This window comes from Gavialis gangeticus, unplaced genomic scaffold (assembly GCF_001723915.1).
Source record: "Gavialis gangeticus isolate Ggan-Ray unplaced genomic scaffold, GavGan_comp1, whole genome shotgun sequence".
In the NCBI taxonomy this organism is placed as follows: domain Eukaryota; kingdom Metazoa; phylum Chordata; order Crocodylia; family Gavialidae; genus Gavialis; species Gavialis gangeticus.
In genome coordinates this window covers 169,443,805-169,453,201 of record NW_017728992.1, presented here as the reverse complement: position 1 = coordinate 169,453,201, position 9,397 = coordinate 169,443,805, and positions in this window count along the sequence as shown.

Sequence of the window (9,397 nt, the reverse complement as noted above, 5' to 3'; positions counted from 1 at the left end):
AAGTCTATTGGCCCCTTTCCCCCTTTTCTCCTGCATCAGGATCATTTCCCTCTGTGCCCAGAGGATCATTTCCTTAAGGCACAGCCACCCTTCCTGGGCTCCCACCTCATCAAATCTCTTACCCTGCAGTGCGTCATTAACTAAGTGTCTAAGCTTGCTGAAGTCAGCCTTCCTGAAGTCTAGCACTTCCACCCTACTAGTTACCTTTCCCACTCTACGTCTTATGGTGAATTCTATTATTTGGTAGTCACTGTCCCCCAGGTGACCACTGATCTGTAGGTCCCCTACCTTGTCATCTGCCCTGTTGCCAATACCAGGTCCAGTAAGGCATTCCTCCTAGTGGGACCATGTACCTCCTGCATCAGGTGGAGGTCCTGTACATGGGATAGGAACCTTCATGAACAGTGAGAATTTACTGTCTGTGTCTCCCAGCAGATGTCAGGTAGTTTAGGTCCCCCATGACTACCGCCTCCCTAGCCTTTATACTTTTCAAGAGCTGCCTCAGGAATTCCAAATCTAGTTCTTCCCCTTGGTGTGGGGGTCTGTAGCAGACCCCTACCACCAAATCCCTTTCTCTTTGACCTCCATGTATCCTAACCCATAATCCTTCTACTTTCTCCTCCTCCAATTCCATTTTGATAAAGGTCGATGTATAACGCTTCTTGACATAGAGCGCAACCCCTCCCCCTTTCTTCCCCACTCTATCCTTTCTGTATGTAGCTGGGCCTGATGGGATGTAGAACAGAAGGATTGTTAAAAATTTGTCCTGCATCCAGTAAAGCACATTGTGCCTTTTTATTACCCATTTCTTGAGTAATATTCATGCAATTCTGTTTCCTGGACTGCAGCAGTAATCAAACAACCCATAGCTCCAAGCCACGTTGTAGTCAGCACTTCATCTAAGAGCTTAGTTCCATAGCTTTTTCTCAGGACCATGCTACTAGTGCTCCTATGCCTGGGGTGTCTTGGAAGCCTTCTCTCTCACATATGCTGACCTTTTGGCTCTTTCACAGACCCCCAAACTTTTATCAAATTATAAGTAGTGAAATCCCTCCATCCACATGTATCTTACATGTGAGTTTATTGCTGGCTGTGACATGTATTTTGAATTGTAACTCCTATTGTCTCAGCTGTCTGGTTCCAGAAGAAAGCAGAACTGTTTGTTTTATTCACCCCAGAAGAAGAAAAGCTGTTGCCTCACTAAATTTCAAAATTTGACCCCACTTATAACAATACAAAAAATTACATGCCATTCATCTAGAGGCCAGAAATAATTTGCTCACTTGTAGTAAAATAATCTACTTGGGATAAAGGAGGAAGCTTCACAACACCACTTTATCCCATCTATTTTTAAAATATAAGCAGCAGTTAAAGGATACACACAAGTCTAAATGTTTAGCAATGTCAAAAAATGTGCCTGGAAAATCCATGCCAATAAGGCATTTGTACAAACTGCCTGAAAGCCCCTGTTGATGAAAGCACACTCATTTCTTCAGGAGTAAGATGGAAGAAGTAAGTGTGCCTCTTGCAGCAGAATGTCTATTTGTATTCATAGAATGATTTCTTAATTAATCATGTAATTAGACAATGAATCTCATCATTCTGGAATTTGTTATTGCACTAATCAAGACTTAAATGTTTAACAAGTTAAATTTATTAAACTGTATCAAATTACCTTTCTGCTTCTGAATGATTAATTATAAAATATTAAGTGCTTTCTATCATACCTGTGTGTGTGTGAGTGCCTGTCTCTATGCATGTTCAGAAGAGTATTAGAGGTAAGCAGAAGTTTTTAGAGTAATGTGACTGTAAAGTGAATAATTCTTAAAAAATAAGAAAGAAGGGAAGGTGTTTTTCCTTGAATGAGTTTTGAGTGCAATACAGGATGTGAAGATTTTCAAGTAATAATCAATAGACTAAAACCAGGAACAAACATTTTCCTTACCTGGGAAAACTTTTAGCTTAAACTGTAAGTACTTCACATACTAAATGGAAGGCAAGGTTATTTGCATAGATGTGGTATATTTTATTAGACCAACTGAATAGTTGGAAAAAAGTTCTTTGCAAGCTTTTGGGTGCAATCACCCTTGTTTCAAGGAGATATGTGTAGAGGTTTCTCAGAAGCTGTACCTCAAAGTCTTGAAAGCAAAACTCATGACACTTGCCAGCAGTGGCAGCCTCCTGTCATCCGGCATGCAGACGTGGGGGCCCGCACCCCTGGGAGGGCTGCAGCCCATGCTCAGTGCTGGAGAAGACTGGTGCTACTGCTGCAGCCTGGGAACAGTGCTGGGCACATCCCACACCCAGTATCAGGCCTAGTGACAGGAGGCAGAGCGCAGCCCCAGCTCTTCCTGCCTCCTGCCAGCCGGGCTGCTCTCTGAGTGGCTCTGCAGCCCCATGGAGCTCAGCTCGGTGGTGGGAGGTGGAGCACAGCCCTGGCTCTGCCTGTTTCCCATTACTGGGTGGAGCTCCATGGGGCTGCTGAGCCACTCGGAGTGCAGCCCGATGGCAGGAGGCGGAGAGAGCCAGGGCTTTGCTTCACCTCCTGCTGCCGGGATGAGCTCCATGTGGCTGTGGAGGCGCTCAGAGTGCAGCCCAGGGGTGGGAGTCGGGCAAAGCTGGGGCTGCACTCCTGCCAGCCCCACACAGCGCAGCCTGGTGGCAGGGGCTGTGGAGCTGCTTGGAGCACAGCCCTGGCTCTCCTCTGCCTCCTGCCACTGGGCTGCTTTGAAACTCAAAATGTTTCAAAACTTTCGAAATGTTTTGAGTGCCCTCATTTCATTTCAAAGCTGTTTTGAAGCTTTTAATTTCATCTTGATTTTGCTGTTTTGAGTTTGAAACGCATCAAAACAGCTTCCAAATGAAACATGGTGAAATTTCACACAGCCTTACTGGGTAACCCTCTTCTGGGTAGTGGAATTTGCCTATAATAATTCCTCTCATGTCACCATGAAACAAAGTGTCTTCTTTGCCCACCATGGTTTCCACATTTGTGTCCTCCTACCTCTGTCTTCAGTTCCAGCAGCCATGGAATTAGTTATACACATATATCAAGTACAAAAAAAATGGAAAATCATTTGCAAGATACTAAGAAAGCTTCTAAGGGGCAAGGTGACTGGGGTTATGTGTTTGCCATTGGGGCAAAGTCTGGCTGTTGGCATGAAATCGCTAAGCAGCCTGGACATCTAGCAAGCTGGAACCCACAGGTTCCTTGGTTCTTTCCAGATTACAAAACACATCAGCCCCATGACTTTTATGTTCAGATTCCCAGATACCATAAGGGTCCATCCCATATTTTGTGCATCTTTTTTAAAACCTTATGTCACAAAACCCTGTCTGGATTGAAACACATCACTATCACTACCCATTTACAGTCCAGGGGCAAAGGACGGGGAAGATTTTGTTTTATAGACTGGGAGAGAGATAGCCCAGCAGACAAGTCTGGGGAACCTGAGGAAAATGCTCATGCCCCTGATAAAATTTGTTGGGTTTTATTTAGGAAGTGGGCTAAAAGAAGCTAGGTCACAATCCTTAGCTTTAAAGTTGGTTATGAGAGGTCTTTTCCAAACAGGCCCTACAAAAGGGGATGATATAGTTGGGGCTGGTCTTGCTGCAAGCAGGGGCGTGGACTAGATGACCTCCTGAGGTCTCTTCTAGACCTAATTTTCTATGATTCTAAAGTTTAGTTGCAGAAGATGACCGGGACCTTGTCTCCTTAAGAAATCGCTCCAAGCCAGTTATGCTCACCTGACCTTTTAAATTGCCTCAATATCATTTCTTTTCTTTTTGAAGCTGTTTTCCTATAAATCTGGACCTTGTTTTCCTTATGATATATGAATTACACAACATTTATGCTCTAATTTACTTAGGATGGGCTTGAGAAACTATATTATGATGGAAGCACACATTGGTGCCAAACACAAATTAGAGCACTTGCAACAATATGTTGCCAATTCTCCGTCTTGGCCCAGTGGATCAACCTCAGACCGACCCAATTTTATGAATATTTTAGGTTAATTTATTCAGGCATCCTCATCTGCCAGGACTGGTCATTAAGACAAATGAACACAAAATTATAACAACAAAAACTCATTATAATTATGATTGTTATGAAAAGTGCCAAAAAAGAACCTATAATTTCTATTCTTTTAATTATGCAAGAGAGCAGTATTTTAATATTTTTCTCTAGACATATTCAAATTACATAGTAGATGTTGACTTGAAAATAATTAGTGAAGTTGAACTCTAAAATGTCTATGCTGGGGATTGGGGCACTGTGGAGTTCCATATTTATTATTTTCTAATAATACCCTTGAAATTACACAGTTTACAAACAGTTGTTTTTCTAACTGCCAGGCTTGCTAATTCACTCTAAGATGCAAAAATCAAATCAAGTTCCTTCTGGTTGTTCCTTATCTTTCTGTAATATAGTTTTTGTACCTAGAACTAACTCTGCTTATATATTAAGTTTATAAGACTAACTTACACTCTTGGTGCTTTTGGAAACAGGATCTTCAAGGCTAGCAGGTGTAAAACAGGTAGACGTTTGTGTAGAAAAATAAGCAAATAAGAGGTCTAATATATTAAAAAAAAGACTCATCTAACATGACGTTTGTACTATAAATCCTTATCATAATTGCCCTTTAAAATGCAAGTAATACATATATGGGAGCCGAAGTCATCCTGAAAATGGGACATTGGCTCCTAGTTTTCACTATTTTACCATGGTCTCTTTATGCTAATTGTTTAAGTATTCTTGTGAATAAATTATTTAAAAAAGCAAAAAACCTTATTGGATGGACTCTGGACAATTCTCCACTTTTGAGACTAGCAAAGAAATACTTCAAAATGGCTAAATATTTTGACATGTGAAACTTATTAATGTCATTTCATCTGTGAACTTAGGCATGAAAGTCACCGGGTAAGAGTTCTCAAATAATAGGAATACTGTATTTAATAAGGGGATTATCCTTTTGCCAAAGTATAGCAAAAAGAAGGATATAACTTATTTAAGCATCAGAAAAATGGTGTTGAAAATGAATTATTAGTATTATTCTAAAATACCAAGCCTCACAATACCATTACTATAATCAGGCCAATTATTAATCTTCCAAAACCAAAATGGTATTAATGAGAAAGACCGATAGTGTGCCAAGAGGTAAAATAAATAATTCACAGCAAAGCAGTTCAGTGTAAGCAATGTACAGTTTTCCAAGAGCAGATAGTTGTAGTATGGTGCTGATTTTCAATTAGCCTGTGGCTCTTCTCATTATTCTGGCAGTATGAAGAAAAATTAGGGACATTTTTTAAAATGATGCATTTAGAGAAGTTGTCCAACTGATTCAGATTTTTAGCAAAATGAAATAAGCTTAGATATTGTATATCTCTTAGAACCAGTAGACTGTGCATATTTTATCAATCCAAAATTATTTTGGGGAGAAAATACAGGAATAATAAAACAACCAGCCAAACCCTTCAGTGGAAGTTGGAAGTTTGCTAACAGAAATTTGCCAACTGTTTCTTGCTATGGGGTACCAAGACCTTGAATTGGAAAGTGGGAAAGAGATCTGTACTGTTTATCAGCCTTAGTTCTGAGATGAAGCTCTGTGCAATTTTTCTTTACCAAATGCGTGTCCAGTTTATGACTCTTATTCTCTTACAGAGGTAGGAGAATGTTATAATGGAGCAACTCTAATGAAAAGTGCATTTGAAATTCTTTTCTTTTTACAGTAATTTGATTGGTATAATTTGGGCAAAAGCTGAAACAGTATCAGATTCAGAAAACCTTCAGGTCCTGGTCACCCTCCAGAAGCCATGTTGTAATCACATCATTAGTATATATCAGGGCCAGGGTTCATACTGTACAAAATCTTTTTATGGATCATAAATCAATATATTATGTTATAAAGTGGGGCCAACCATTTTTAACATAATATGATGTGACTTTAAGCCAAATTTAGAAAACCATAAAAAAAGAAAGTTCAGCTGCAGGAAAATGCAACAGGGCTAAGTCTAAAATAGTTTCATGAATGTTCTTGCATGTATTTAGATGAAATCAACTAATTAAAATCTTTTCATGTGGACAGTCTATTCTGCTTATCTAAACATGTAGCATAGCTTATTTTAAGTAATAATATTAAGTGGAAAAGCAAACTACACTATAAAAAGTAAACATCTCTTAAGAGATGAGCATAGCCACATAAGTCAGAAACAGTCTTGTTCTGCATGATAGACATGTGAGGATATGCATGCTTTTCTCTAAATCTGTACTATGAAGCTGCAAAGAAGACAGCTGGTAAAAGCTCTGCAGTGCGGCAGGCAGGAAAAAAAACGTTGTAGTTGTAAAGGGTAATGTGTCAGCGTAACAAGAAACACTTTCTACTAGGCACATTTTTCATCAATAAAATAGAAATTATATTTAAGCAGAATAAACGTCTCATGGAGAAACTGAAGCTGAGAGAAGATAAGGAATTTCTCAAGGTGAGACAACAGATAAATGACATATCTGAAAGTTAGAATCCAGAGCCCATGAGAGCAAGATTCATGCCTAACTTACTCAGCTGTCTCAGCCAAGGCAGTTATTTAAGATCAGATTTTCAAATGGCCTCAACATTTTGAGTATCTAACTTGAAATCTCTAGCATTTGAGATGGTATATGGATATACCTACATCTATATCTACATTGTACCTACGTCTATACCTATCTCCATTATACCTATGTATTAGGCCTGTGCAAAGCTTCTGTTGCTGATTTGATTTGGAGGAGATTCAGCCCAATTTAGCCAAATGTCCCACAGGAGCACAGGGGGATGTTCCACATGCTTGCTGGCAGTCCACTTGCGGTCCACTTGCGGTCCACTTCTGGGTCCACTGCGGAGCATGCAGGGGACTTCTCTGCCCCCCACCTCAGACACTGGTGCCTCCTAGGTCTGGGGGGGCACCTGGGGTCCATCCGTGGCTGATTGCTGAGCCGGGGATTTGCGGGGTGGTCCGCCACCAAGCGTGTGGGGACCCCCCCGTACTCCTGTGGGAGGCTCCATCCACCCCACCATCTCAGCATTCACGAGCCATGCCTGGTACCTCGAAGTACATAGAAAATATATATAAATCTTTATCTATGGCCATATTGCTGATTCTCCAAATTAGAATCAAATCTTCAGATTCAGCCAAATCAGGATAGTGATCTGAATCAGCGAATCGAATCATGGTTTCCCAAATTGGACTGAATCCAAATCCGAATCAAATACTGCCCTCTTCACACACCCCTACTATGTATATGATTAAGTTTGGACATACACATAACATTTATACATTTGCAAGTACTGCTTTTAATGTCTTTCTTAGTTTACCCTTCTTTAATATGAGATTACTACTAACTTCAGATATATGTCTATAAAGCAGAACTATTAGGAGCTTGGGGTGTAGATAATGTGAAAAGTTTGGGTCCTAGGGGCGGCCATGATGTTCCCTGCTGACCATGCAATTCCTGCTCCAGCTCTAACTCTAGGGACCCTCACCTCCTTTATTTGCTCACCACACCTTTGTTACCATTTATTAGGAAGGAAGCTGCCTGAGGGTCTTAGAGTGAGCCTGTAGTTATTCCTGTGTTGGGTTTTGGCCTTTTTGGCCTCCACACTTTTTCTCTTGCTGAGTCCTCTAGCTCTAGTCCATTGACTAAACTGAGCTTCTGGGTTCCCAGCTTCTGGTCTTGCTCTATCAAGCGTAGTCCCTCTAGAGCTTCTGACCTTCCCTGGACTTTCTCTGCCTGTCTGGGTCCCAGGCCCTAGGCCTATTTGTTCCAAGAGCTGCCTCACCCCTCTTGGGAACTATGGGATTGCCCCGCATGGGTTCTATGTGATTGCCCCTTTGGGTGTTCAAGGTGTGCTGCTGCTGACACTATGAGATCACTCCCCATGGGCACTATGGAATGACCCCTGTAGGCATGCTCGGTGAGCCCCTCACATCACAGGCACTACAGGATTGCCATTTTGGGGCACTTTGGGATTGCTGCCCCCCCCCCCCCAGGCACTCTGGGATCACCAGGGAACTGGCTGAGGCTGCATGCTTTGGTGCATGGTTGTCATGGGAGACTTTAACTACCCAGACATCTCATGGGAAGAGCATTCAGCCAAATCTGATCAGTCGCAAAGCTTCCTCACATGTGTGGATGAGCTCTACCTGACTCAAGAAGTCTATGGGCCAATGACAGGCAAAGCATTATTGGCACTAAGATGCCTGCTACTTGTAAAGCCAAGATAACTACCCAGGTGTCAGTTGCTAGGGCAACCCAGAGGGAGTTAGTGACTCACACCTGCCAGTGATCAGCTGACTGGAATGGGCAGAGCCTGGCTCCCATTTAAACCCCAGGGCTGAGGCCAGGTGGGGAGTCTCTTGCCAGTAGTCAAGGGGGAAGGAGCTGTCCCAGAACAAGCAGAAGGGAGAGCCCAGACTGCAGGTACAGCCCGAGATTTGGGGAAGGATGGAGCACCCCTGGTGTGGCAGGAGTAATGTTGGAGCTGGATGGCTAAGATTTATGTTATAGCCCAGAGGCTTGTGTTTTGTTTGCTGTTGTAACTGGTGGCTTGGGTGAGGCTATAAGGGGATGGAGGAGGCCTCATAGGGGGTCCACGGTAGCGTGGGGACCAAGGCACCAGAGAGGGCACAATATTGGGGTGCACTGACCCCAAACGCTAGAGAAGTCGCTGCATTGGCGGTGTGCCGACCCAAGCATCAAAGAAGGTGCAGCATTGGGGGTGAGCCGACCCCGAACGCTAGAGAAGGTGCTGCATTGGGGGGGTGTCGACCTGAGCACCAGGGAGGACGCAGCATTGAGGTGTGCTGACTCTGAGCCCCAGAGAGGGGGGCAGCGAGAAGCCCCAGAGAGGGGGTAGCAATTGACGAGCACCTGTGAGACTCAGTGAGAGACAAGGCTGTGGAGAGCCCGAGCACCAGTGAGGCGCAGAGCGAGACCGAAGAATGTCAGTTACATCAGCAAGGCTTGGGGCATGGTAAAGGGATGGTTAGAGCCATGCATAGCCCATAATGCTGGGGTGCACAGAAATACCCATTACAGAAATGGGGCCAGTGTACAGGAGGAAAACCGTGTCCAGGGAGACTAACTGGGCATGGTAAGGGGCATCGGGGGAGATCACAGCAACCTCTAGGATGCCCTCCTGTTACATGGTCAAAGGGGATGACATAGCCAGTGATCTAAGAATCAATGGAAAGCTGGGTGATAGTGACCATGAACTGATCACCTTTACTATCTATTGCAAAGCTGGCCAGTCAGTCAGCAATACTGAAGTCCTTGACTGCAGGAAAGCTGACTTTGACAAGCTCAGAAGGCTCATTGTCAAGGCCCTAAGGGACCATGACTCGATAGGCAGAGGAGTCCAAG